General features: G+C 43.2%; 1 protein-coding gene across 8 annotated transcripts in view; it reads right to left on the reverse strand.

The window, feature by feature from the left end:
• The window catches only part of SNTG1 (syntrophin gamma 1), a 318,816-nt gene that overhangs the window by 218,844 nt on the left and 73,396 nt on the right, over positions 1 to 26,576 (reverse strand). For 4 of the 8 annotated variants that reach the window (XM_066626311.1, XM_066626310.1, XM_066626307.1 and 1 more), the window contains one exon: positions 162 to 251. The exons of the other annotated variants lie outside the window; for them this stretch is intronic. The gene's annotated coding sequence lies outside the window, so the exon portion shown is untranslated. The remainder of the gene's footprint in view (positions 1 to 161; positions 252 to 26,576) is intronic. 8 annotated transcript variants of the gene reach the window in all.

Genomic DNA, 26,576 nt, shown 5'->3' on the forward strand with positions numbered 1-26,576 from the left:
GTGCCAGCACCAACAAAGGGCACATAATGAGAAATCAAGGGTGAAAGGTGAGGATGAGCAAGATTATGAAGAGCCCTGAAAGGACGAAAACAAAGTTCATGACAAACGTGAAAGCAGGAACAGTCAGATAGCAAAGAGAAACCTAAAAGGTGATAAGTTACCAGAGTGATGAGAGAGTGCTACTGCTAATCTCGTTTTCCTAAGGCTTGTAGAAAGATTTTTATCTTCCATAAGAGGAATAGTGGCATAATCTAGAAAAAAAATTAACAAGAATCAAAGTCTTAGCAAAAAAGAAATGGACAAACCTTTGAAAAGAACAGCAGATTTTTACAGAGAGTTAGTGTGTGGACAAAAAGATAAATCAAATAAAATAAGACTGCAGACAATAGAACAAGTAGTAAAAGGATAATTAAATTGAATTAACAGCACTAACTGGGATACCAGGAAAGGTTTTTGTAGAAAACTTGATCCATTCCATTTTGTTCATATTTACATTGTGTTACAACGTCCAGGTGCAATGAGATAGTAATATGATCAAGCATAAAAGAAAACATGGAAACAGGACACTCTTAAATATCACACCAAACAGTGAATTAGCTAGCCAAGAAGGAAGATATATGAGAATGGGAACACAACTGAACTCTGTGTTAAGAAAACGGAAAAGTTGAAAGCACAAAAACGCTCAATCAGAGACAAGAAGACCAAGTACTGTACCCTGAGATGTTGTACCCTTGTATTAAGAATAATAATGAAGAGAATGGTTGACCATATGAGTGTTGTAGTCAGGCCAAGAAGAATGATAACAGAAGGTGGTCCATTCACCAGATAATAATAATAATAATACAGGTATTTATATACCGCCTTTCTTGGTCTTTATTCAAGACTTTATTCAAGGCGGTTTACACAGGCAGGCTATTTAAATCCCCGTAAGGATTTTTACAATTGAAAGGTTCTATCTTTCAAGAACCACAACATTCAGATGTTTCTTTCTGATCTGGTTTCACATTCTGGCTTCCATCCTCCCACGCTCAGAGCAGATGGGAATAACTTGGCTCAGCTTGTCAGCTGCTTCAAGGTCTCACGGTGCCGGTGGCCTCGAACTGGCGACCTTGTGGATGTCATCTTCAGGCAAATGGATATTTCAGCAAAAACTGTGCTAATTCCTTTCTTACATATTGGTGTCCTGATATTAATTATATTAGAGAAAAACCTCATGCAGTTGTCAGTGCAGCATATATTTTAATTTGCACCAGTAATAATTGAGGTATAATTTTTTTTAAAAAAACCTTTCCAGAGCTGCAGATAACTACTGGAAAGAACCAAAAGCTCCTTGTGAATAAACTGGATAAAAGTGTATTAAATAGACAAAAAGAATTGTTTATAAATAGATCTAATTTAGAATCAATTCTATTTGTCTATTTAATACACTTTTATTACATACATAATGTATGTAGCATCAGACTACAATCCAAGTTATCTTGACTGTGGTTGCCATGGCTTCTTCTGTAAGGTTTATCTGAAAATAACCCAGCACTTATGCTTAACTATGGAAACAGAAATGCTACACAAAAAGAAAATGTGGAAGCAAAGAAACTGTATGGTACATCTTTCAAAATGAAAAGAAAGGTATCCCATGTCAACAGGGAAAGAGGAGTGCCACCAATGTGTTAAGCTTGAGGATAGAAAAATCTTGGCTAAAATTTGTTAAGGTGCTATCAGGTTGAAATGCACCAGGGGTGAATATTTCAGTACATCCCCCCTTTTTGGGCAGAGAGAGCCTATATCGGCCCCATAGCATCTCTCTGAAGTAAACAATCCTTTCCCATATCAGAATTTTCTGCAGTCTGATCCTACGCATGTTTCCTCAGAAGTAACTCCTACAGATTTCAATGAGACATGTCTTCAGGTTAAAGCATATAGTTGCTGCCTTGGAGGTTTATCCATCACGACTTTTAGCAACCGTCCATTTTCTAGCTCTACAAGAAGCAGCATCATACCTGCATTCCTGCTTCTCATGCACTTAAAACACACAAGAATCTTTCACTGTGCTTAGTTCATACAGACAGTAAACAGGCTGCAACCCTATGTCTTCCTAAATGATAGCTTCAATTTATAACTGCTCATGAACAGTTGGGTATTTGGCCCCTTAAAAATGCAAGGAAGACGCAATCAGCAAAACCAACACGATGAATAAGGAGTAAAGGCTATAATATACTAAGAGTTTGGTACCAATTTCTTTTGTGCCCTGGAGCATAATCTGTTATTTGCAAAGTAACTATGAACACTTATACCCCAATCCACTGTTAACTCCCCTCTCCAACATCATGTGGCACCAACATCATGTCCTCTGTATCCCACAGGGAAGTTTTGGCATCAGAAGGCCTCTTCAGAGTAAAGGAACATTTGTTCCAATGCCTCTGGGATGGCCCGTGCCTTCCCAAAGTGGCCGGTCATACCTGCTCCAGCAATATTACTGGTGCAAGTCCTCGTTCACCCATGAAAGCGAATCAAGCCCAGGAAGGGGTCAGGATTTGGCATGCACAACTGCCACCAAAACATCCCCTTTCCAAGCCTAATATGTCCTCCTACCCACCCTGTTCACCACCCTGTTCAATCACAACCATGGTTTGTCAATTCAGACATGACATTAAACCTGGAGGTCAGCATGGAGGGGTTACTGGCCAAGGCCCTATCCCCATCAGAGGACCCACCTGATCAGGTAAACCTCTGGACTCTCAAGTATTTGTGATAGCACCCAACGCAGTCTCAGCAGATGGGAACATGGAATGTTCTTGAATAGGGAATGTTGTCAGAAACTGCTTCATAAGTTACTATTCTGCAAGTTAATTTTTCTGTGCACAGGTTTGCAAGACGTAAAAGATTTACATCAATCACCATATACACCAAGCATTATCAAAAGGAATATTGTTTTCTAAGTTTGAGGCCAGTCTCCTCTAAAGAGACACTGAGTGTTGTTTATATGAAATATGCAGTATTCCACTTGCCTTCCAAAAAAATCAATTTGAGTTACAGAAACAGGGTACAAGCTAGATCTAACATAAGCACCTAGATCTGAAGTATTCAATCCGTGCGTCCCGACTCCCTAGTGAGGCGTCGCCAAGCATCTCGGGGAGAGAGGTGGCCGCAGCTGCTCTGCTCAGCTGCAGGTGCTGCATCCTGACTTACTGTTTTTCCGAGGCTGAGAAAGAGGTGGGTGGGGCAGCATGAGGTGAGGTGGGTGGGGAGGTGAAACATGGTGGGGGGAGGTGGGAGAGAAGGCTGGCTGGGCAGTAGCAGAGGTGCTGCATCTCATCATGGAGCTCTCTCTATGTGCAACCTCACCCCAAGGACTACATTTCCCAGTGTGCCCCTCGCCCTGGGCATCCTGGGATTGGTCAAGGCTGGAGCAGAGAAGACTGCGGAGGTGCTGCATCTCATCAGCACAGGGGTGCTCCTGGCAGGCTTCAGACTGGGAGGGAAGAATAAGTACAGGCAGTGCAGCGCTTTCCTCTGCTCCTAGTGGGGGGTGTCCAAGTGCCCCCGCCTGCATCCCTCAGTCTTGCCTGGGGGGGCATCTGGATGCTGGGTGTACGTGTGTGAGCAGCCCCCATCTACTTTGGGGTGAGTTGTAATCTTGGTGTACGTGGCTGCAATCCTTTCCACACTTTCCTGCGAGTAAGCCCCATTGACTCAAATGGGGCTTACTTCTGAGTAGACCTACATAGGCTTGGGGTATGTGTCAGCTTAACCCAGGATCTTCACCTTTCTCTCCCCCCCCCCTTCAAAAAAGAAAAAAAACCACTCTTGATGGCTTTGTCCCCCAAAACTGATTAAAAATAAAAATCCCCATTCCTTTTTAGCCATTCCCCTTTTTCTTCCTGCCTCCTTTTGAGGGACGGTACTCTGTTGGCTGCTATTGTAAGACAAAAGGCACAATCCTAGCTAGGTCTACTCAGAAGTAAGTCCTATTGTGTTCAATGGGACTTACTCCCAGCAAAGTGGGGTTAGGACTCCAGCCAAACAGTCTCTGGGTCTCAGTTTGCATCAGTCTGCAATTAGCAGATACACACAAAACAAAGTCTTCCCCTTCCCCAGCAGATTCATCACTTCCCCCTCCCTTTCCAAAACCCTCCAGGTGTGCTGCTAACAAACTCAGGGCACAATCCTAACCAGGTCTACTCAGAAATAAGTCCTATTTTGTTCACTGGGGCTTACTCTCAGGTAAATGTGGTTAGGATTCCAGCCTCAGAGTGCTGGCAGCCTTGTTTCTCGTGTATAATTTTAACATCTTCATCCCCATTTTGGGGGTAACTGAGGCGAGGTGTTGTAATGGGGAGCCGCGGCCAATGGCTACAAGGATCAGGGGAGGCGCAAGCTGGAAAAGTTCGAGAACCACTGACCTAGATCATGGAGTTTGCTGCTGTCCTCAATGCCCTTAAGTCCCACCAAATTTGCCTGGTATGCTGTGATATTCCCCCCCCCCCAACCTTCAAGATTCATAAGTTGTTAAGGCAAAAGGTACTATGCTAATTAACCTTGATCTACCCTTGCTAATTGGGTAAGAGGCACTTTTCAAGTGGGTGCTCCTCTTTTATTTCGCAGGGGAGAGTAACTGGCCCTCCTCACCCCAGCTGTGTCTTTTCTAGTGGCTGTCCGCTGGTGTTTTGCATTTTTTAGATTGTGAGCCCTTTTGGGACAGGGAGCCATTAGTTATTCAATTTCTCTCTGCAGACCGCTTTGTGAACGTTTGTTGAAAAGCAGTATATAAATAGTTGTTAATAACAATAATAACAATAATAATAATCCAGGCCCATTTCACAATTTCAATTGTTAGTTCATATAACAGGCCTATTACTAGAGGAACTGTGCTGCATATATACAATCTTCTCTACAATTTCACCTGTGGTTTCCACCAGTTACATACTGTTTTACTAAATGCACTCATGACTTGTTGCTTAGTTTATGGTTACATCTGTTGTTTTCCAGTGCAGAAATTCAATGAATAGAGTGGCACTTAATCACAGGAGCCATCTGAAGTGATGCAGCCCAGATATACAGTAGGTTTCCCACCTCAGTAAGAGCTAGGAGTCATATAGGAGTCATATGACCCATGCCCTAGTGACATCCAGATTAGACTACTGCAATGCGCTCTACGTGGGGTTGCCTCTGAAGACAGTCCGGAAACTATAATTAGTGCAGAACGCGGCGGCCCATGTGGCTGCTGGGGCTCGTTAGTTCGACTCAGTCGGGCCACTGCTTCAGCGGCTACACTGGCTAGCAGTTCACTTCCAGGCTGAATTCAAAGTGCGAGTTTTAACTTTTAACGCCCTATACGGCCTGGGTTCAGGGTATTTGAAGGACTGCCTCCTTCCATACAATCCGACCCGTCCTCTCAGGTCCTCAGAGGGGGCCCTTCTGTCTGTGCCGCCACCAGTGGAGGTGAGGGGGATCGCGGCAAGAAAGAGGGCCTACTAGGTGGTGGCTCCCCGTCCATGGAACTCCCCCACCCTGGAATTGAGATCAGCTCCCTCTTTAGAGTCCTTTCGACAGGGGCTTAAGACCTTTTTATTTAAAGAAGCCTTTTAATGCTGACACAAGGGGACATGGCTTTTTTATTATTTATTTTAATTTTGGGTTCCAAGTTTTATTATGTTTTATTGTTTTTAAATGTTTTACTTTTATACATATTTATATATTTTATGTTTTTATATGATTTCTTTTGTAAGCCGCCTTAGGTGCCCTTTAGCGGGACAGAAAGGTGGGATATAAATAAATAAATAAATAAAGATCAGTACTTTAGTCAGGTAGCTTAGAGCCTAATTCTCCGTGCCACCGGCCAGTTGCAAACATGCTGTAAGGGCTCCCGCCGGGCTGCGTAACAGGAGGTGGGGGTGTGGATGGGGGCGTGCGGGAGGCGTTCCAGGGAGAGGGGAGGCCAGCAGGGCGGATGGGAGGTGTGCTGGGGGTGGGTGGGAGGGGGACCTGCGGAGCTGAGCTCAGCAGGATCCAGGGCACTCGTGGACGGCTGCGTGTCCTACACAAGCACCTTTATCGGCAACGGTAAAGTGAGTAGCCCCATTGTGGGGCTGCTTGCCTTACTCAGGGGAAGGGGACAAATGTCCCCTTCTGTAGGATTCAGCGACAGCCCTTCTCGGTGCCGCCAAGCCTGGGCACTCCGGGCAGCTCAGGATTGGGCTGCCCGGGGTAGTAATATTTTCAAAGTACAGTGCATTACCTCAAGTTATTTTTATGCAGCTAGTTTATTTTCATTTCTATTCACATACCCAATTCAGAAGTTAAGCATGCTACCCTGTAACTTCCAGGCATCTTGCAGGTTTTTTGAACTCTTAAAACAAACACCAAGCACATTTTCGTTACGCTTTAGTTTCCAGGTTTGCTTAACACACTCTTCAACATCACTAGTAACACTTATAACACCTCTGCGGTGTCTGCCCAAAGCATTCGGCATGTAAACTATTATCTGCAATTTATGCATCATTCATGAGTTTTCTTTTTATATCCTAATTGCATAAGTAGCACACCAAACCTCTTGAAGACTCGCTGCATCAAAAATAGATCTTTAAGAAGCCTTTAATTAGTTTTTGTATCTTTGGTAAGTTGCTTCTCAAAATCCCTCCTGGCCTTCATGAAATTCTGCCAACCCTCAATTCTCTCTGCCGCCAGCAATGGCTTACATTTCATCTTGGGTCAGTCGCTGTCACTACTGTGGAAAACAAAAGCTGGAACATGTGAACTCTAATCCGCTCCCTTTATGGCATGTTAAGTCTCTGTCATCGGTATTCAGTGGCTGGGGAACTAAAATGCTGTAGACGGCAAGAATACTAGAATCAAGATCTTGTCTCCTCACATATAGCTACAGCGTGTGTGCAGATGGATCCATGAGTGAGATGTAAATTTAATTAGACCTGTACAGAAGACACTGTATCTACAGTTGACTGAGGATTGCCATGGAACCAATATAGTAATACCTCCCGTAACACTGCTTTCTGAAGTGCTGATTTGTTCAAGGGCTATTAAGATTGACCAGTTATCTTTGCCAATAGGATTAGTGCATTCTGGGAAGCATGCACCCAAGCAGCGCAGTTTTGAGCCTCACAGACATCACTGATGTCCTATAGTGCTGTTTCACACAGCACTTCATTTTCCAGGACGGATCCCCGTGTTATGGGTGATATTACTATATATTATTTAAGACTCCAAACACTTTGAACATAGTTTTGTGCTAACTTATTACTTCCTCTTTCTGTTTTTTTTCCCTGCAATTCCTCTACCCTCCAACACGGTGAAATTATTCCTCTTCTAATTATGATTATTTTCTTTATCCTGTGGCCACTCTTTACAAGTGGTCTATTACCCCTTGAACTACATCTTAAGCTGTACTTAAAACCAAATCAAGATTTGCTTCCTCTGTTGTTTGGGTCCATTACAAGAGAATAGCCTGAACTCAGTAAATTACTACTCAGTCGAGATGGGTTAATTAAAACCACCCGTTATTACAGCTTGCTGCCCTTGTGGGTTCCTTAGTCTGTTTGAAAGGCCCCATTAACCTTTCAAAACTATATACTATTTCTTAAAGGAGATTCCTTGGCAGTCAGCTTGATTTTTTTTTTTACACTTCTGGTTTTTAAAGAAAATACAAAACCAACAGAATAAGAAAAAGAAATTAGATGCATTTTAAACATTCATTTTCATTGGTCCTCCCCTATTTCACTGCTGTAAGTTCGTCAGCATCTCCCATCCTTTGTCAGGTCATTAAATCCTTCAGGCAGGAATCACATTCTGAAAGACAGTTGGTGGAATCTTATGCATGACTACTCAGAAGGAAGTCCCACTGTGTTCAATAAGACTTACTCCCAGGTAAATATGTTTAGGATTGCAGACTGTAACTCTGTTGTCCAATAACCTCTAGAAGAGAAAATAGGTGTGTCAACATTCCAACAGGGAGTCAAAAGAACTTATAGCCAATCAGATAAATACTGAAACCTCTTCAACAGACATTTTATTTATGCATTTTTGAATCTCTTGCCTTTTGCCTCAACCTGACAACAGCTTACAACACATTAAAATACCACAGAGGCAACGAACAGGTGCAGTAAAATTAAATTTACAAGAGAAGCACAGTGAAAACCACAGACTAACTCCACTCTCTGTCTTCAGCCCATCCTAAAAGCCCAATGGTAGGGAGTAGCTTAGCCAGAGGGGCACATTAGTACAGCCAAACCAATCGGTGAGCACCTGCACATTGCTGTCACTACCCTGAATGGCTCCAATGGCTACACTACTGATGGCAGGGATGGCAACAGCCAGGGTGATATTAGCTGAGAGCGCACACACTCGTCAGGTGTGTGCCAGCTCCTGAACCTTCAGTACTGAGACCATTGCTAGCACCCACTGTGCTGTCGGGTTGGGAGGAGGCAACATGGTGATGAAGGGGTTTGTGTCAGGGCCGCCAACATCCTGACACCAATAGTGCCCAACAGAACAACCAGGCCTTCACTAACCATTGGAAAGAAAGACTTCCAGAAAAATAAAGTGAAACATGGCCCAGCTGCTTGTACATACACGCTGACCCAAAGCACTTGCAGTTCTCAGGCTGCAAAAGAACTCTTCAAGATACTTAACAAAAATAAACACAAAAGTGTTTTATTGCAACGTAATGTTTTCCCAGAACAATATATCAAAATTCAACTTAAAGGTTCAAAAGCAAAGAGAATGCTGTAATATTATATGTAAGCAGAAAGCAATGAAAAATGTATCAATGTAAAAGCCAACAGTATGGGTCTTCATTCATAGAACAATTCTTTTTTGAAATACCAAATACCAATGGTTGCATTTTTCATACAACTATTAAATGGAAAATGTGGTGAACTTTTTTTTCCTTTTAGATTGGTTTTTTCCAGTTATTATGGAGCTGCTAGATGAGAAAAACAAAAACACCCTTTCTTCAATCCTTGGAAGAATGGTTTTGAAGCCTCCCAGCAGCAGAATTATTCTAAAATAATTAAACCCTGCCTAATCAATACAGTTCAAAGTTTATGAATTATAAAGCACCCAGACAAATTCTTCTTGGAAACCAAGCCCAGCTTCATTTATGTCAACACATTCAAGCAAAAAGAGATTTAACAGAGGCATTTTGTTCTTCCAATGCCATTGCTTTCTGGGTTGTGGTGAGAAGTTTTGAAGTGCAGGAGCTCTTCATGCTGTCCTCACAGCCACTCCCAAATAGCCATGCCTCACCAAGACAATTCAATTAAGCCAACAGAAGCTGCAAATGCTCTGCATGTGAAGTGCATGTTGGCTGGTTGGGGGAGGAAAGCAACAAGGCGTGTTTGAAAGCCAGCCAGAACCTATGGGAGACCTGTGCATCCAAACACTGCTGACAGATGGCAGGACAACATTTTCTACATGGGCAGGAGGCTTCTACTTGCAGATCTCACTTGCTAGTTAGGAGCAAAAGAATGTGAAAGCACTGAATCTTTCAGGTTATAAGATTATGGGCTTAAAAATAATTGCCCATTAAGATTCAGAGTTTTTTTTGTTCTGTATCCCTCAGATAAGTTTGAACTGAAAACATGAACTTTCTGAACTGTAAAATACCCAAGGAAAGGCAAGACGGAAATGAAGAGCAAGGGAGTCACCTCTAGAGTCAAAGCACTTTTTCTGCAATGAAAACAATAAAGCAGTAGTTCTCAAACTTTCCCATCCAGTGATCCACCTTCAGCGCAGAGCTTGGCAACCCAGAAATTTTGGAAGTAACGTGACCACCAGAACTTCTGGGTTGTCTTTTTACACAAAAAAACGCACCACTTAGAGCCTCTGCAACATTGTACTCAGCCCACTCTGGGCCTCATCTCATCAAGTTCTCATTGACAAGCATGTTTTCATCAGCGAGAACCCTATGACAAGGCCTGGAGCAGGCTGAAGACCACCGAGCATGTAAGAAAAAGTTCAGTAACCCAGAAGTTCGGTTGGGGCAACATGGGGTGTCATGCAACCCACCAAGAATTGGTTACAACCCACAGTTTGAGAAACACTGTGATAAAGCATTGGAATCTTAACTGCAAGACAGATAGGAGGTGTCAGTGTGAGGCTTGGAGAGTCCAATAGCCACCCAAGACTATTTAGAACCCAGAACAAGAACACACACCCCAAACACCTTCCAACCTTCTAGCCCTTTTGGGCCATCCTCTCAGGTCTGATCCATTCCAGGGGTGATGCACATCTCAGCCCCACCTCCTGCCTCCCCAATTCATGTTCTCACTGAATGGGATAGGCTTACTGCCCTCCTTCCTCACAGGCCCGTAGGTTTTGGCCTGGAAAACACTTCAGGTTGCTATGTCCTTCCTTTCCCTCCCCTTGCCAGCAGCTAGCTCTCACTGTAAGATTCCAAAAGCAGAAATAAATGGGGAGAATGAGTGGGACAGATCCAACTTGCAGGCAACGCAGGAGAGGGATAATGGCACACAAAAGGAGAGGAGTCACTCGTGCATCATCATATCAAAGTATCCCTTTCTGCCTATTAAAGCAGTGTTCTGGACATCTTTGTAAGGGCATCTTCATAAGATTAAAGTGTGACAGCAAAAACAATGAATTATCCTGGCGCCATTAAAACTAACAGAAATATTGCAGTATCAGATTTCATGGACTACAGTCCACTTCATCAAATAAAGACTGCCTAGCATTATTTTAAGCAGAGTCCCTACACAGCTTTTCATTTTCCATCTTCCTCCTGCTTCATCAATCATGTCTTCCTTAAGGTACCACTTCCTGCCAGTAAGAGAAAGTAAGGAGAAAGAGACCAGAGACAAATGAGTCCTTCCATCTGCTGCTTGTCACTCCTGCCTGTGCTGCCCTCCACAGTGATCTAGACGTGCCCAATGGTATGGCTGCTAACTAGCAATCTTGTACATGCATGCTGAAATGTATCCAAGACCTTACAGAATGAACTTAAATAGCCCCCCCCCAAATAGAATCAATTAACAACCAATGGACAAATCTTTGACCAAGGTGTACATTTTTTCCCCTTTAGTCTGCTAACAGAAACAACTGTGATATGCTCTGAACTATTTGCAGAAATTATGTTTACAACAGAATTGTGGGTTATTATTTAATAAACAGCTACCATCTGTTGGCACCCCCCTGGCGTTCTATTTGCAGGTTCCATTCCCTAATCAGTCCTATTTCACACCAACAGCTACAGAACTGAGGCAACAAGCTAGAAATATGAATTGAAAGTAAAGGAGCCTTTTATTCTGTCAAGTGGTGTAAAAATATGAAACCTTGGCCAGGTTTCAGACAATGTATTCCACTGCATAGTCAGCTCACGACCCTTCAAAATAGTGTATAGAAATTGGGCTGGTGCTTTAAGATATTCCTCTTACAGTACATAGCAAAGTATCACTTTGTAATATGTACTGAGTCTTTAATATGTGGCTTGACCCCTCCAAACATATAGTATCAGGCAAACTGACCTACTCCCACTCACACAAACAATCAGCCATAGAAGTCTATTATCATTTTATTCGTATTTTGAAAATATTTATAATATTGCTTTCCAAAAAAAACAAAAGAAGTCCTTCTCAGAGAGGTATACAAAAGGAAGGGGAAGATCCTTCCCTGCACCAAATGGACTCACAATCTAAAAACAAAACACAAAGGAAACACCAGCATCAATCACTGTGGGTGCTGTGTTGGAATATAGGAGAACAGTAGTTATTTACCTGTCAAAGAGAAACACCATTTAAAAAAAAAAAAACCTCTTTGCCCAGTAAGCAGGGCAGATTATTGGCTTTGATCCAATGGAATACTTGTGCATGTTGAAGGGAATCTTTGATTTGCACCGATTTCCCCACACAACAGCATCAGTTCTATGCTGCATCAAATGTTCTAGCACGGAGCCCTGTGGGTCTGATGTGGCCCTCAGAAGCTCTTTATCCAACCCACAAAATATCCAGACTCTCCCACATTTTGAATACACAATCGAGATTTGCTTATTTTCTCTTCTATCATTTGCAGCTAATGAGCTGGTGAGCTGAAAAGTGATGCCTTGGCAGAAGCAGTGCAGCTAAAAGGGTAGCTCAAGCTAAATGGGCTCTTCCATATCTTTAAAAAATATGATCACAATTTGCATATATTCTCTGCACCTAACGGATTGCTAGGTGAGAACAAAGTACTTATTTCTAGTCATCACTTGTTTAATGACATCACTTTCTGCTCAATGACATCACTTCTGGCCTTCAGCAGGCACTGTAAATGCTATATGGCCCACTATATGAACATAAGAACATAAGAACAGCCCCACTGGATCAGGCCATAGGCCCATCTAGTCCAGCTTCCTGTATCTCACAGCGGCCCACCAAATGCCCCAGGGAGCACACCAGATAACAAGAGACCTCATCCTGGTGCCCTCCCCTACATCTGGCATTCTGACTTAACCCATTTCTAAAATCAGGAGGTTGCGCATACACATCATGGCTTGTACCCCATAATGGATTTTTCCTCCAGAAACTCGTCCAATCCCCTTTTAAAGGCGTCTAGGCTAGACGCCAGCACCACATCCTGTGGCAAGGAGTTCCACAGACCGACCACACGCTGAGTAAAGAAATATTTTCTTTTGTCTGTCCTAACCCGCCCAACACTCAATTTTAGTGGATGTCCCCTGGTTCTGGTATTATGTGAGAGTGTAAAGAGCATCTCCCTATCCACTCTGTCCATCCCCTGCATAATTTTGTATGTCTCAATCATGTCCCCCCTCAAGCGTCTCTTTTCTAGGCTGAAGAGGCCCAAACGCCGTAGCCTTTCCTCATAAGGAAGGTGCCCCAGCCCCGTAATCATCTTAGTCGCTCTCTTTTGCACCTTTTCCATTTCCACTATGTCTTTCTTGAGATGCGGCGACCAGAACTGGACACAATACTCCAGGTGTGGCCTTACCATCGATTTGTACAACGGCATTATAATACTAACCGTTTTGTTCTCAATACCCTTCCTAATGATCCCAAGCATAGAATTGGCCTTCTTCACTGCCGCCGCACATTGGGTCGACACTTTCATCGACCTGTCCACCACCACCCCAAGATCTCTCTCCTGATCTGTCACAGACAGCTCAGAACCCATCAGCCTATATCTAAAGTTTTGATTTTTTGCCCCAATGTGCATGACTTTACACTTACTGACATTGAAGCGCATCTGCCATTTTGCTGCCCATTCTGCCAGTCTGGAGAGATCCTTCTGGAGCTCCTCACAATCACTTCTGGTCTTTACCACTCGGAAAAGTTTGGTGTCGTCTGCAAACTTTGCCACTTCACTGCTCAACCCTGTCTCCAGGTCATTTATGAAGAGGTTGAAAAGCACCGGTCCCAGGACAGATCCTTGGGGCACACCGCTTTTCACCTCTCTCCATTGTGAAAATTGCCCATTGACACCCACTCTCTGCTTCCTGGCCTCCAACCAGTTCTCAATCCACGAGAGGACCTGTCCTCTAATTCCCTGACTGTGGAGTTTTTTCAGTAGCCTTTGGTGAGGGACCGTGTCAAATGCCTTCTGAAAGTCCAGATATATAATGTCCACGGGTTCTCCCGCATCCACATGCCTGTTGACCTTTTCAAAGAATTCTATAAGGTTCGTGAGGCAAGACTTACCCTTACAGAAGCCATGCTGACTCTCCCTCAGCAAGGCCTGTTCGTCTATGTGTTTTGAGATCCTATCTTTGATGAAGCATTCCACCATCTTACCCGGTATGGATGTTAGGCTGACCGGCCTATAGTTTCCCGGGTCCCCCCTCTTTCCCTTTTTAAAAATAGGCGTGACATTTGCTATCCTCCAATCTTCTGGCACCGTGGCCGTTTTGAGGGACAAGTTGCATACCTTAGTCAAGAGATCTGCAACTTCATTCTTCAATTCCTTAATAACCCTTGGGTGTATGCCATCAGGGCCCGGTGACTTATTGATCTTTAATTTATCAATGAGGTCTGAAACATCTTCTCTTTTAACCTCTATCTGACTTAACTCCTCGGTCAGGAGGGGCCGTTCGGGCAGCGGTATCTGCCCGAGGTCTTCTGCCGTGAAGACAGATGCAAAGAACTCATTTAATTTCTCTGCCATCTCTAAGTCTCCTTTTATCTCCCCTTTCCCTCCCTCACCATCCAGAGGGCCAACCGCTTCTCTGGTGGGTTTCCTGCTTCTAACATATTTGAAGAAGCTTTTATTATTCCCCTTAATGTTGCTGGCCATGCGTTCCTCATAGTCTCGCTTGGCCTCCCCTATCACCTTCTTACATTTCTTTTGCCACAGTTTATGTTCCTTTTTAGTCTCTTCATTAGGGCAAGACTTCCATTTACGGAAGGAAGCTTCCTTGCCCTTCACAGCCTCTCTAACTTGGCTGGTTAGCCATGCGGGCACTCTCCTGGATTTAGTGGAACCCTTCTTTCTTTGCGGTATACACCTCTGCTGGGCCTCTATTACTGTTGTTTTAAGCAGCCTCCATGCACTCTGGAGAGACTGGACTCTTTTTACCCTCCCTTTCAACCTCCTTCTAACCAGCCTCCTCATTTGAGGGAAGTCCGCCCGTCGGAAGTCAAGGGTTTTTGTTAGAGATTTGCCTGGTATTTTTCCCCCAACGTGCACGTCAAAACGGATTGCAGCATGATCACTGTTCCCCAATGGCTCAGTAACGTTTACATCTCTAACCAGGTCCTGCGTACCGCACAAAATTAAATCCAGATGAAACTGGATATGAAATTAGTTTAACACCCCTATTCTAGAAGGTCAGCAAAGTCTCCAGATTGGCTTTTTTTTGGGGGGGGGGTGGCTTCAGAGGCTGCAACAGGGAAAGGTAGATGTCCTATTCCACAAGCAGAACACTGTCCTTAGGACCCAAGACATTCTTAACTCAATATTTCATTTTTCCCCTTCACCAGGGGGAACTATCCCATTGTCAGATGAGATTTCACCATTAGGTTTCTTGTGTCAACCACTCATTTTAATTGCCTGCTATTCAAATTACAGACATAATTTTTTTGGAAGAAAGATGACAGTATATCTAGGCAAGCCTGGGTACTGCGTAAGATAAGCTCTGCCAACTTTTCTCTAGGAAGCTGTGAGGCTTACCAGGATGACCCAATCCTTTGCAGTTGTACTCAGAAGTAGTCCCATTTGTGCTGGTTATGCAATGGGGCTGCCACCTCCCAAGTATCAATGGAGCTCACAGCAGCCATGCAATTGGAAAGCATGATCTCTACCAACCTCCCCTCCACTTCCCCGCCTACTTTTTCCTTAGGCTTCTCCAGCCAATTCCAAGCCAAGAACCCCTTGGACTCCTTCTCCTACCCTCCCTCATCCAAAGAAACAAATCAGACTTCCCATCCTTCATCCAATGACCATCATTCCATCTCTCCCCCCCCCCACCCCACTCCATGCAAAAGCAAAACATTGACCTTTCCCTGCCTCCTGGCCGGAACTTCCCTGCTACTCGCCAATCAGAATGATGGCTCCATGAGATCTTTCATGCTGCATAAAAATTAAGCAAGCACACCCAGACACAGACAGAGTCGAGTCTACATGCGTGGGGACGAGTACCAAGTAAAGGGGCCCTTGACTCAAGTATTTTTCCAAGTCCTCCATGCACATTACTTGAGTGCACATGAGTCAGCTGATTTTTGCGATCTGGACTCAAGTCATCTGACTCGAGTTTCCGTCCCTGCTAAGCGCTCCTGCATCCCCTGCCTCCCAGGATGAACACCATGGCCAGGCGAGGATTACTCTGCCCCCCCATTGGCCAGAAAGCTCTCCTCCCCCTCCCTGAAAAGAACTTGGTTCCAACTACCAGTTGTCTGTGGAATGGAGAAGCAAATTGATGTATTGGCCAGACATAGCAGGGGCTCCTGGGTTGTTTTCTGTTGGCATTGCAAGTCCTCACTGTGATCACATTGATCAAAAAGTAGGTATAAATCTATAAATAAATATGTTATGAGCAACCTCAAGCACCTCCCTTGCAGGAGCGGAAAGGTGGGATAAAATATTTTAAATATATATCTACTCAGATGTAAGTCCCATTGAATTCACTTATCTGCTACTCTTAGATTTGTGCCTAAAATTATACCTTATACACCAGAACCAGGGGACATTCACGAAAGTTGAGTGTTGGGAAAGTTAGGACAGACAGAAGAAAATATTTCTTTACCCAGCATGTAATTAGTTTGTGGAACTCTTTGCCACAAGAAGTAGTTATGGCAACTTACCTGGATGCCTTTAAGAGGGAATTGGACAAATTTCTGGAGGAGAAGTTCATTACGGGTTACAAGTAAAGGCCGCAGGTTGTGTCTGTTGTCTTGTGTGCTACCTGAGATACTCAAGTCACTGTGAGATACAGGAAGCTGAACTAGATGGGCCTTTGGCCTGATCCAGCAGGGCTCTTCTTATGTTCTTATATCTTTAACCTATTTCTGCCCGTCCCACAGCTAAACGCATTTGGTCCCTGTTGTGTGTTTGCAACATTGGGCAGAAATGGCTTAAGGCAATGGTTTGTTTTATTTTCCCCTTCCATATTTTGATATTTTTTTATTTAAAAAAATCACTCATTCAAGTACATGATTAGGGAAATATTTGTCCACCTGGGCACACCAACATCCAACTTTGTGTCTCAGAACCTCTGGGTGGATGTGTCATCCAGGCATCTGTTAGAAGGAGGTGACCAGCTGTGCACATGAAAATTCTTGCTGCCTTACCTGGCACAAATGCTCATAATTTTTCAGTTTCTCTTCTTTTCAGATGGAGAACTTCCTCAATTTGTAAAAATGAGCTGAATACCCATGCAACATTTTTAAAATAATCTCTGAACTATACAATATTATATCAAGACTGCTGAAGTGTTCCTAACTTGTCATCACAAGAACACACCATGGCAAATCTTGGACTGATGCCTTCTTTCTGCCTTTGTGCATGTGAGAATGATCTTCAAAAGCTTATGGTCTTATTTTGCAACAAACAGCATCATCCAAATCAGTGGTGTCACCCCTGTGGGTGCCGGACTCGAGTCACCTGACTCAAGTTCCCAGGGTGGGTGTCACCTCCCTACCATGAGTCACCCTGGTATTCACCTAGAGTGATGTAAGTGATTCAGTGATGAAATAATGATATCATTGTGTACACTGCTGAATTGCTTCCGGGATTGCCATTTCTGGTCATTTGGAGCCTCCAGTGAGAAGGAGGGCCCATCCGCCACCAAATACAGCTCAGGTGGGAGGCACCTCTGCTTGGCAGGATCTTGGGTGGAGTGCCAATCACCCCAGGGCACATCACCAGGGGTGGACCCCATCCCACCCCTGCTTACTATGTCAATGATCCAAATATGGAAAGCTGTCATTTCTTAGGAACCTTAACCAAAAATTTGTATGAAAAATTTCCTCCCCTCACATGAAGAGAGAAATTGCACAAGGCCAAAGCTTACTGCACTGCAGTCTTATAACAAACAACAGGTAATGTATTAATTGTATTTATTTAAGAGAGCTGCATCCCCCATTTCCACAATGGTGCTCAAGGGACTGATATTAAAACATTAAACATTAATGCAAAAAAAAAAAACAATAATAAAAAACGGCAACAAAACAGGTTAAAAACACGAAAATAGACAAAACGTGAACACACAGCACAACGTGATTGTTATACCTGAATGGGTTCACTGAATACAATTCCAACATCCCATTCACTTCTCTAGAATGAAGCATACCAAGAGCATATTTTTACACACACCAAAAGATCCTCTACGAACAAAAGATAACAGGAAGGCTAAGCTCCAAATAACTTATTTAATGCCCTTGGGTGCATGGAACTTGTTGCACAGCTCTTCCAGCCATTCTGCATCTAAGTCACAACTGTTATACATACATAAAAAAAAAAATATTTCTAAATTCAGCGAAATGTTCAAACTCTCTCCCACTCACATCTTTGCAGAGCTACAAGCAGACTTCATTTGCCGCTCCAAGCCAAGAAAAATAGCAGATAATGACAACGTACCATATGTATGACATAAAAAAAAAATCAAACCAGTTTTGAAATCATAATTGCTTCAATTTATCACTACTGTAATATTTTAATTCATGAGTATTTGAAACTTCTTTGAAACAGATTAAACCACATTTCGGAATTGTTTTCATTTTTTCCAGTCAGTGACTAATACCTCATAGGTGGAGTGCATGTCTATTTTAGAATGTTTGAAGTGACAGAATTCCCATAACAATGATTATTCAGCTTGTCAACCGGCCCATTTTTTTCTCTCTCAGATTCCTTTGCCTTGCTGAAAATGGATACACACATCATTTTATTCAGCAGGAAAAAGTTCAGCAGTAGAATTAATTCCTTTCATATACATAATGCGTAATTTCAGGTTATTTCAGTGTAGAGTGATTATATATATACCCATGGGGGGCAGAAAGAGGGGGATACCACATTCCCTCCCGGGCAAGCCCACCCACAATGCCCACTGAGGCAGACACTTTAGGTGCCAGAATGTGATAGGTTGCTTTGTCTGTTCACCTACCTCCATGACTCTTTCTCCTTCTCCTCCTTGGATTTGAAAAAGAAAAGGAAAATGTCGCAGAAAAGGAAGTACAGAAGAGAGCAGAGTTACTGACTAGAGCGTCTCTGATGTTCTAGCCTACCAGTCTATTCTGCTCCATTTCCCTCTCCAGGTTTGTCTCCAGGGAGCAGGAGAAGGAGCAGCTGTGGAGGTGATAGCTGGTGAGCTGTTGGATAAGGATATGAATGCGGTAAGCCACTTCAGGCTCCCAGAGGTCTTGGACTGCCCCAACCACACCCATAACCTGCCACTCTTGTCTTTGAAAAGAATGCCTCATGCTTACTTTCCACTCATCTGGTGCAGCGCAGAAACTGAGAATGGGAATTCTCTGTCGGGAATCTCACTTCTGCCATAAACTCACTGTGGGGGTCTTAGGCAAACCAGACCTCAGTTTCAAGTCTGGGCGTAATGCTACTTACAGTGTTGTTCTCAGGACAACATAAAGACAGCACAGGTGAAACACTTCACATACTCCAGAACTGCTACTTGAATGTTATTAAGTATTCATCAAATAATATTTCTACCAGTTCAGTTCACAAAATTCGAGATACCAGAACCAACTGGAAATATCAAGCATAACTTGTATTGCTGATAGTTTAGGCCATTTCTTATTTCTTGCCTTCACAGCAGCCCAGTACAAGCCATGCTACTTCAGCTGAAGCCTCACACAAATGCTACTTTCAACTTCCATGCAATCTGCTGCTCTCCTAGTATTTGACACTTCTAGCCATAAGGCTTGTAAAACCCACTCTCTGGGACAAGGAGAATTTCTGTTGAAGCAAGTATACAAAAGGAGACAAGAGAACTTATAGCACCGTCCCAGAGGGAAACGGAGAGGGAGGAATACTCTTGGGCTGACATCCTATATATGTTTTCCTGGACACAATCACCACTGAACACAATGGGACTTGCTTCTGAGTAGACATGTACAGGATTGCACCATCAGATTTTAATCTTTTTGAGGTGGGGCAGACAGACATGTCACTTTCAGTAAAAGAACAGAAATATGTGCAGAAAATAGAAGGCTACACAGCTGGAATTTCTGTTGGACATATTAGACCTCAGCATAATGATGTGCAAAATTCACTAAAGGGAGAGGCTTATTCAAAAATGAGAGTCTGGAGTCCAGGTAGGTAGGTAGAATTAAACCCACAAAAACAGCAGTAGAATAAATACCCAGCTGCAGTAAGAGCTTATGAATTTTCCAGATCACTTTGAGGAAAATGGAATGTACATCTGAACAACTCTAACGAACAATCAAGATCGCGCACAAGATCAAGAACAATCAAGATCACGCAGACTCAGAAAATTGGTTGGTTCCGGTTAGAGAACCCCACAGGTTCTTCTGATGCAAGAGCAGCCAGTGAAAAACTAGTTAGAATGCAATGAAAATTCTGAAAGGCACTTAAAATATGAACTCACCCCCCCCCCCAAAAAAAAATTACATGCAATGGAATTTAGGAATCATTCCATTAGATTGTCCTGAAAATTCCAGGCACAGATATTAAATTACAGCTGTTTGAATGTTGTTGCCAACATAACCAGTGTGTGACATATGTTCCGCCTTTTATTCTCAACTTTTTTCCACGCATAGTTCTCCATTCATAATTCTGCTCAACAGCAAGTTCAATCTGAGCCAAACAAATTAAAAAAAAAAAAAAAAAAAGCAAGTCTCTGCTATCAATTTAAGATAGGCAATTTTGTCATTTCTTGAATAATTGACCAGAGGCTGATACACAAATTTAACAAGATTAATAAGGTAACATTTTAAGCATTACTGTAATTTAATTTTGTTTTCTATTAGGGATGAATGCTATGCACAGGAAAACCTTTTGTGAACCAACAGGAGACTTTTCCGATATTCTGAATATGCCTGTGGGAGACCATTACCATACGTATGCTACAACACAATGCTCTGCTGGACTGATATTTTCTATCTTGCAACTCCTGCTTAGAATTGTAATTCATGTTAATAGCATGTTGGGATTTTGGAGGTAAAGTGGCAAAATCCAGCATCTGCTTACCTTTTGATATAAACTTCATATATATTCTCCTGTAGCATCACATCAGTTTCAAGCTAAGTCTACATTAATAAAATAAGTAAAGTAAGTGCCTGGGATGAAGCATACTGCTGAGATCCTCTAGTGCCACAAACCATGCCAATCTGGATTTTGGAAGGAATCTACGTGGGTTCAAAGGTTCAGAATTGGAGTTTGTGTCCATTACAAACTTTTTGGGAAAGAAATTAATTCACATGTCATTCAGGGGTCTGAAGATGAATGCATTTGCAAATACACTGTCCACATAAATGATACCGCCCACAAGTATGAAATCCAAGTGTTCCAAAATGTCCAAATATCTCCTTGTGTGCATTGTGTTAGCATGTGTACAGTCACTATCTGCAAATTCTCTTAATTGAGAGGGGTAGAATTGCCATCCACCTCTCATTATTTGCGACTCTATTCTCCTTATCAGCTAATACTGTGCTGGTGTCACATCAAATGGGCATTGGAATTGGCTCATGGAGAATCAGGCACATTTGTGTCTGCTTCCAGACTTGCCCTACCATCTTGAGCACCAACTCAGGGATTTCAGCTCAACCTTCACAACCCTGGCAATGATGAGAGACTGATGATGAGAGGCCTTTGGAAGGCTGCCTGAGGCTGTTTTGGGGCTAGGACAAGTCAAGGGAAGGAGTCAAGACACAGGTGGAGGAGGAGGACAGGTGAAGCAACCCCCTTCCCACTGCTGGTCTCTGAGGCCTCATTGTTGGACCAGCAACGTTCAACGAGTTGAGGAACAGCCATCACAGAGAAATTGCCATTAACATTGCCGCAACCTTCAACTTATCAAGGGAAATCCAGTACAGAGGAGGTAGCATAAGAGGCTGTAGATGAGCCCTTGCTATCACCCAGCTCCATTTTCAAGTTAAGATTCAGGTTCATAAAGTTCATAGAGTGTATGGTGGAAAGAGTCCCCCCATTTCTCCCATAGGCTCAATGATTCAGTATCTGCTAATTTGGTATTCACTAGGTTTTCCAGGAACCTAACCATAGCGAATAACAAGAACTGACTGTATATGCAAGTCATTCCCTATATTTAAAATGTAACATCAGAAACAGCCCTATAAAAACCAAAGTACATCTACATGTTCATTATATCAGATTGGACAAGGATTTTTTTCCCCTTAGTCTAGTAAACAGGGCTGTTTGCAGAACCTTTCTAGCGCTGTGCATTTTTGTTAAAAGAAAACTGGGGGTGCACATACATATGGTTTTTATCACAGTTGCATCTAAAATTTCAAGCCAGAAATAAAATCAGTGAAGCTCTCTCACCTGCTCCTATGTCAAAGAAATGTTTGTTCTGAGTTAGTAAAATGCAGGTGTGTGTGTGTGTGTGTGTGTGTGTTTGTTTTCAAAATGTCAATTCCACAAAAGTTCATTGGGATGATCAAGAACACAGTTATGTGCACCAACACCTAATTTATACCAATGGGGTTTGAACTTAACCATTTGTAGACTGAATTGCAGCATCAAGCTATTCTGCTTATCTTCAATGATCAGGCAACAAAGTTCAGTAAGTATATAGGGAAAAAGTGCATTAAGGTGCATTGGAAAAGATGGAACAGAAATTACAGGTCTGCAGGGGCTGTAAACTATTGGGAATCTCCCCCCCCCCACACACACACACACAGTGTATTAGCACAAGATTGATGAGCTCTGTGGTTAGTGGGGTCCAAACCTACTCTGAATGCCAGCAATCTCATTGTAGTGCATATAAATATATATGAACACATGATGCAGTCTTAAGTTGTCTTAAACTAAGCATGTGCTCTACCACTGAGCCAGTGCTCTAAGCAACTGTTCTTCAACCTTGGGGTCAGATCCCCAGTGGGGTTGCAAAGCCTCAGTTCTGGGGTCACGGCAACTTACAGGAATGAAAAAGGCTGAAGTTCACTGGACTAGAGCACCACCAGGGTGAGCAGAAGGCATCTGGTATACCCTTTCAGGTACCAGGAGATTGTGTTAGTCCTGCTCAGGTTCTTAGCAATTGTGCTAGAATATCTTTCGCGAGTGCTAGGCTGCATGATAACTTTTTCTGCTCAAGCAAGAATATTTGGTTACAGTGAACAGTGCTGGGAGACCCTAACTGGTGAGGTGCAGGCAGCAATGGGGCAGGAAGTGAGAGATATGGTCCCAGGAGGGTAAGGAACCAAAAGTAGGTTCCTAGTCTCATTATCTCTCTCTCTCTCTCTGGGCACAATCCTAACCCCCAATGTCAGTGCTTTCCAGCACTGGCACAGCAGTGCAAATGAGACACGTGCTGCATCCTGCTATTGGGTGTCACTCATGGAGGCCTCCTCAAAGCAAGAGAATGATTGTTCCTTTACCTCAGAGCTGCATTGCCCTTATGCCGGTGCTGGAAAGCACTGACAGATAACTGAGTTTTTCACTGATCTTTAGACAGTGAAACCAGACAATACAGAATACACATTATGGTCACAAGATTCCCTTGCTGTATCTTGCCCTGGGCCTAGTAAAATCTTCAGAGTGAGATTGGTTTTTATTCCAATTCAGTGCTATCAGTGAAAGAATACACTGAATGAACTGTAAGAAAGAATGCAGTCATAATCTTAACTTGACACTGAGCCTGGGTTGCAACTGTATAAGTCTCCACAGTTCTCTTTATCTGACTGCATCATCAGTATTATTTCTGCTCATGCAAGATACTGCTTAAAGATAAAGACAGAAATAATTAACTCCTGAGACGATCATCACAGGTGGCACTGTTCAATTCAGCAGTGGCTATCAAACATAGAAGCAAGCATGTTTAGTGACCACTGGTTCAAGATGCACAGGAAAGATGCATGCTGACAACAGTGTGGGGATGACCAGACCTGGCAGGGGAGCCAGGTACGGAGCCAGGTATAGGAGCCAGGTACAGAGGTAGACTGCAGCAGCACTGGCATCTGCTATATCCCAAGCCCCCAGCCCAGGCACTCCCCTGGCAAGCTCCACGGAGCTATGTGAGCTACAGAGCTAGCATAGATCTAAGGAGTCCCATTGGGGACCATGCAGCAACTAGAGAGGTAAATCAAGCTCTGCATTTCTTACCTCTCCTGGTTCCTGATGGGCTCACAGGATGAAGAGGATGCTGCGCCACTTGCCCTGCATCATGCAGGGCAGTACAGGATAGTATCGAGCCATTTGGATCCTTGGATGCATAACTGTAGATTGGATTGTGGCCAATAACTAAAGCACTAATGCTCCATTTTGCTACTCTGCACCCCTTCCTAGAGGTGCGCACACACTCTAACCGCCACCATCTGCTGATTGCAGAGTTGCTAAGGAAAGTTGTATTTGTAGGCAACCCAATAGCCCAATCCTAACTTCCCAGTGCCGATATAGTCATGTCAAAGGGCATGTGCTGCATCCTGCAGTGGGCAATAAGAGAGGCTCCCTCAAGGTAAGATGACATTTGTTCCCCAACCTTAAGGCTGCACAGTGGCTGCAACAGCAATGGAAAGTTGATTAGGATTGGGGTGTAAGAGTAGTAAGGCAAGCTACTGCGGCACTCTATGGAAACATGAGCTCCATTTCTTTTGCAAGGTGAAGTTTTTGCTGTATCATAGGACTGGATATTCTGAAACACAAAAGACTGCACCACAGGCTGAATGAACAAGTCGCTTCTGCTGGATTTATATGTGATGTTCATTTTAATTCACATCTTTTGAATTCTCCTACAACTGCAGTTCCATTTTCTCATTGGAGGCTGATGGATGAAATACATAATGAATATTGCATTTTTGTATGCGTTATCACCAAAGTACACACCATAGGCTTGTATCAATTGTTGGACCTGCGTCTTCCATTCTTCTTCCTGACAAACTTGTTACTGTTCATGAAGTCATTTGGTAAGAAAAATGAGCTAGCGTGACTTTAAATAAAAATTCTTCCGAGCTGATCAGATTACCACTCTGAAATCATCCTGGAAACATGGAAGAAATTAGATTTGCTTTTTTAACTCCTTTTTTGTTTGGGAGCATTCTTTGTTTTGTTTGTTTCTGCAACTAATTTATCTGGAAACGTACAGCAGATAAATCTAAATGGAAATTTAGCAGTGATTTGCTCACAATATAGTGTCCTGTAAGACAGCAGAATGGTGACTTTCCATTGTGCATACTCAAGACTCTCAATGTGTCTCCCAAAAACAATGAACACAAGTGTAGCAAAATGTCCAAAGAACAGCCAACAAGAAAGACTGCTCAGTTATTTTAGGTCTTTGCTGGCTTCTTCAACAGATCTATAGGGAAGCACAATCTACTTTGTAACTCAAGCACAACTAGTGATGGATGAATGTCCCTGAACTCAATTCAAAATTGGACCAGAAATTACAATCATCATTTGAAAACAAATGAAAAATACTATATTTTTTGAGAATTACAAATTGGATTGCAATTTCTTTTTCTTTCTTTTTTTTTTTTTTTTTTTTTTTTTGGTAGGTTCCAACAACATCATTGGGGAGCATCACTGGACACGTTCCTGAGGCAGAGAAACAGTAATTCCAACGACCAGGTATGGTGGGGCTCTTCTTATAAACTATACTCCCAACAAAACAAAACAAAACAAAAAACCCAAATACATCCAGCCCAATCTTATCTATTCCCATGCAGTGATGCAACAGTGCTGTCATGGCTACCACTTTATCCTGCTGGGGATTTTCAGCTGCTTGAGGTCTTCTGGGAGTAAGGGACATTTGACCCCTTGCTCCAGGGTAAGCCCCAGAAGCTGCTATGAGGCAACTTAGACCTGCGCCAGCAATATCACTGGTGCAAGTCCGCACTGATCCATGAAGACACGTCAGGCTGGGGAAGGGAGTTGGGATCTAGTGTACACTATCACTGCCAAACCTGCTCCCATCCTGGGCCCTCATTGCAGAGCCGAAAAGGTAAGCACAGCATCCAGTGGGGAAGGGAAGCAGTGCCAGAACTCATCAGGGTGGATGCATGTTCAGGCATGTGGATGCGGGAGAACCTGTAGACATTATATATCTGGACTTTCAGAAGGCGTTTGACACGGTCCCTCCCCAAAGGCTACTGAAAAAACTCCACAGTCAGGGAATTAGAGGACAGGTCCTCTCATGGATTGAGAACTGGTTGAAGACCAGGAAACAGAGAGTGGGTTCAATGGGCAATTTTCACAATGGAGAGAAGTGAAAAGCAGTGTGCCCCAAGGATCTGTCCTGAGACCGGTGCTTTTCAACCTCTTCATAAATGACCTGGAGACAGGGTTGAACAGTGAGGTGGCAAAGATTGCAGATGACACCAAACTTTTCCGAGTGGTGAAGACCAGAAGTGATTGTGAGGAGCTCCAGAAGGATCTCTCCAGACTGGCAGAATGGGCAGCAAAATGGCAGATGCACTTCAATGTCAGTAAGCGTAAAGTCATGCACATTGGGGCAAAAAATCAAAACTTCACATACAGGCTGATGGGTTCTGAGCTGTCTGTGACAGATCAGGAGAGAGATCTTGGGGTGGTGGTGGACAGGTTGATGAAAGTGTCGACTCAATGTGCGGTGGCAGTAAAGAAGGCCAATTCTATGCTTGGGATCATTAGGAAAGGTATTGAGAACAAAACGGCTAGCATTATAATGCCGTTGTACAAATCGATGGTAAGGCCACACCTGGAGTACTGTGTTCAGTTCTGGTTGCCGCATCTCAAAAAAGACATAGTGGAAATGGAAAAGGTGCAAAAGAGAGCGACTAAGATGATTACTGGGCTGGGGCACCTTCCTTATGACGAAAGGCTACGGCGTTTGGGCCTCTTCAGCCTAGAAAAGAGGTGTCTGAGGGGGGACATGATTGAGACATACAAAATTATGCAGGGGATGGACAGAGTGGATAGGGAGATGCTCTTTACACTCTCACATAACACCAGAACCAGGGGACATTCGCTAAAATTGAGTGTTGGGAGAGTTAAAACAG

This window comes from Tiliqua scincoides, chromosome 4 (assembly GCF_035046505.1).
Source record: "Tiliqua scincoides isolate rTilSci1 chromosome 4, rTilSci1.hap2, whole genome shotgun sequence".
NCBI classification, from domain to species: domain Eukaryota; kingdom Metazoa; phylum Chordata; class Lepidosauria; order Squamata; family Scincidae; genus Tiliqua; species Tiliqua scincoides.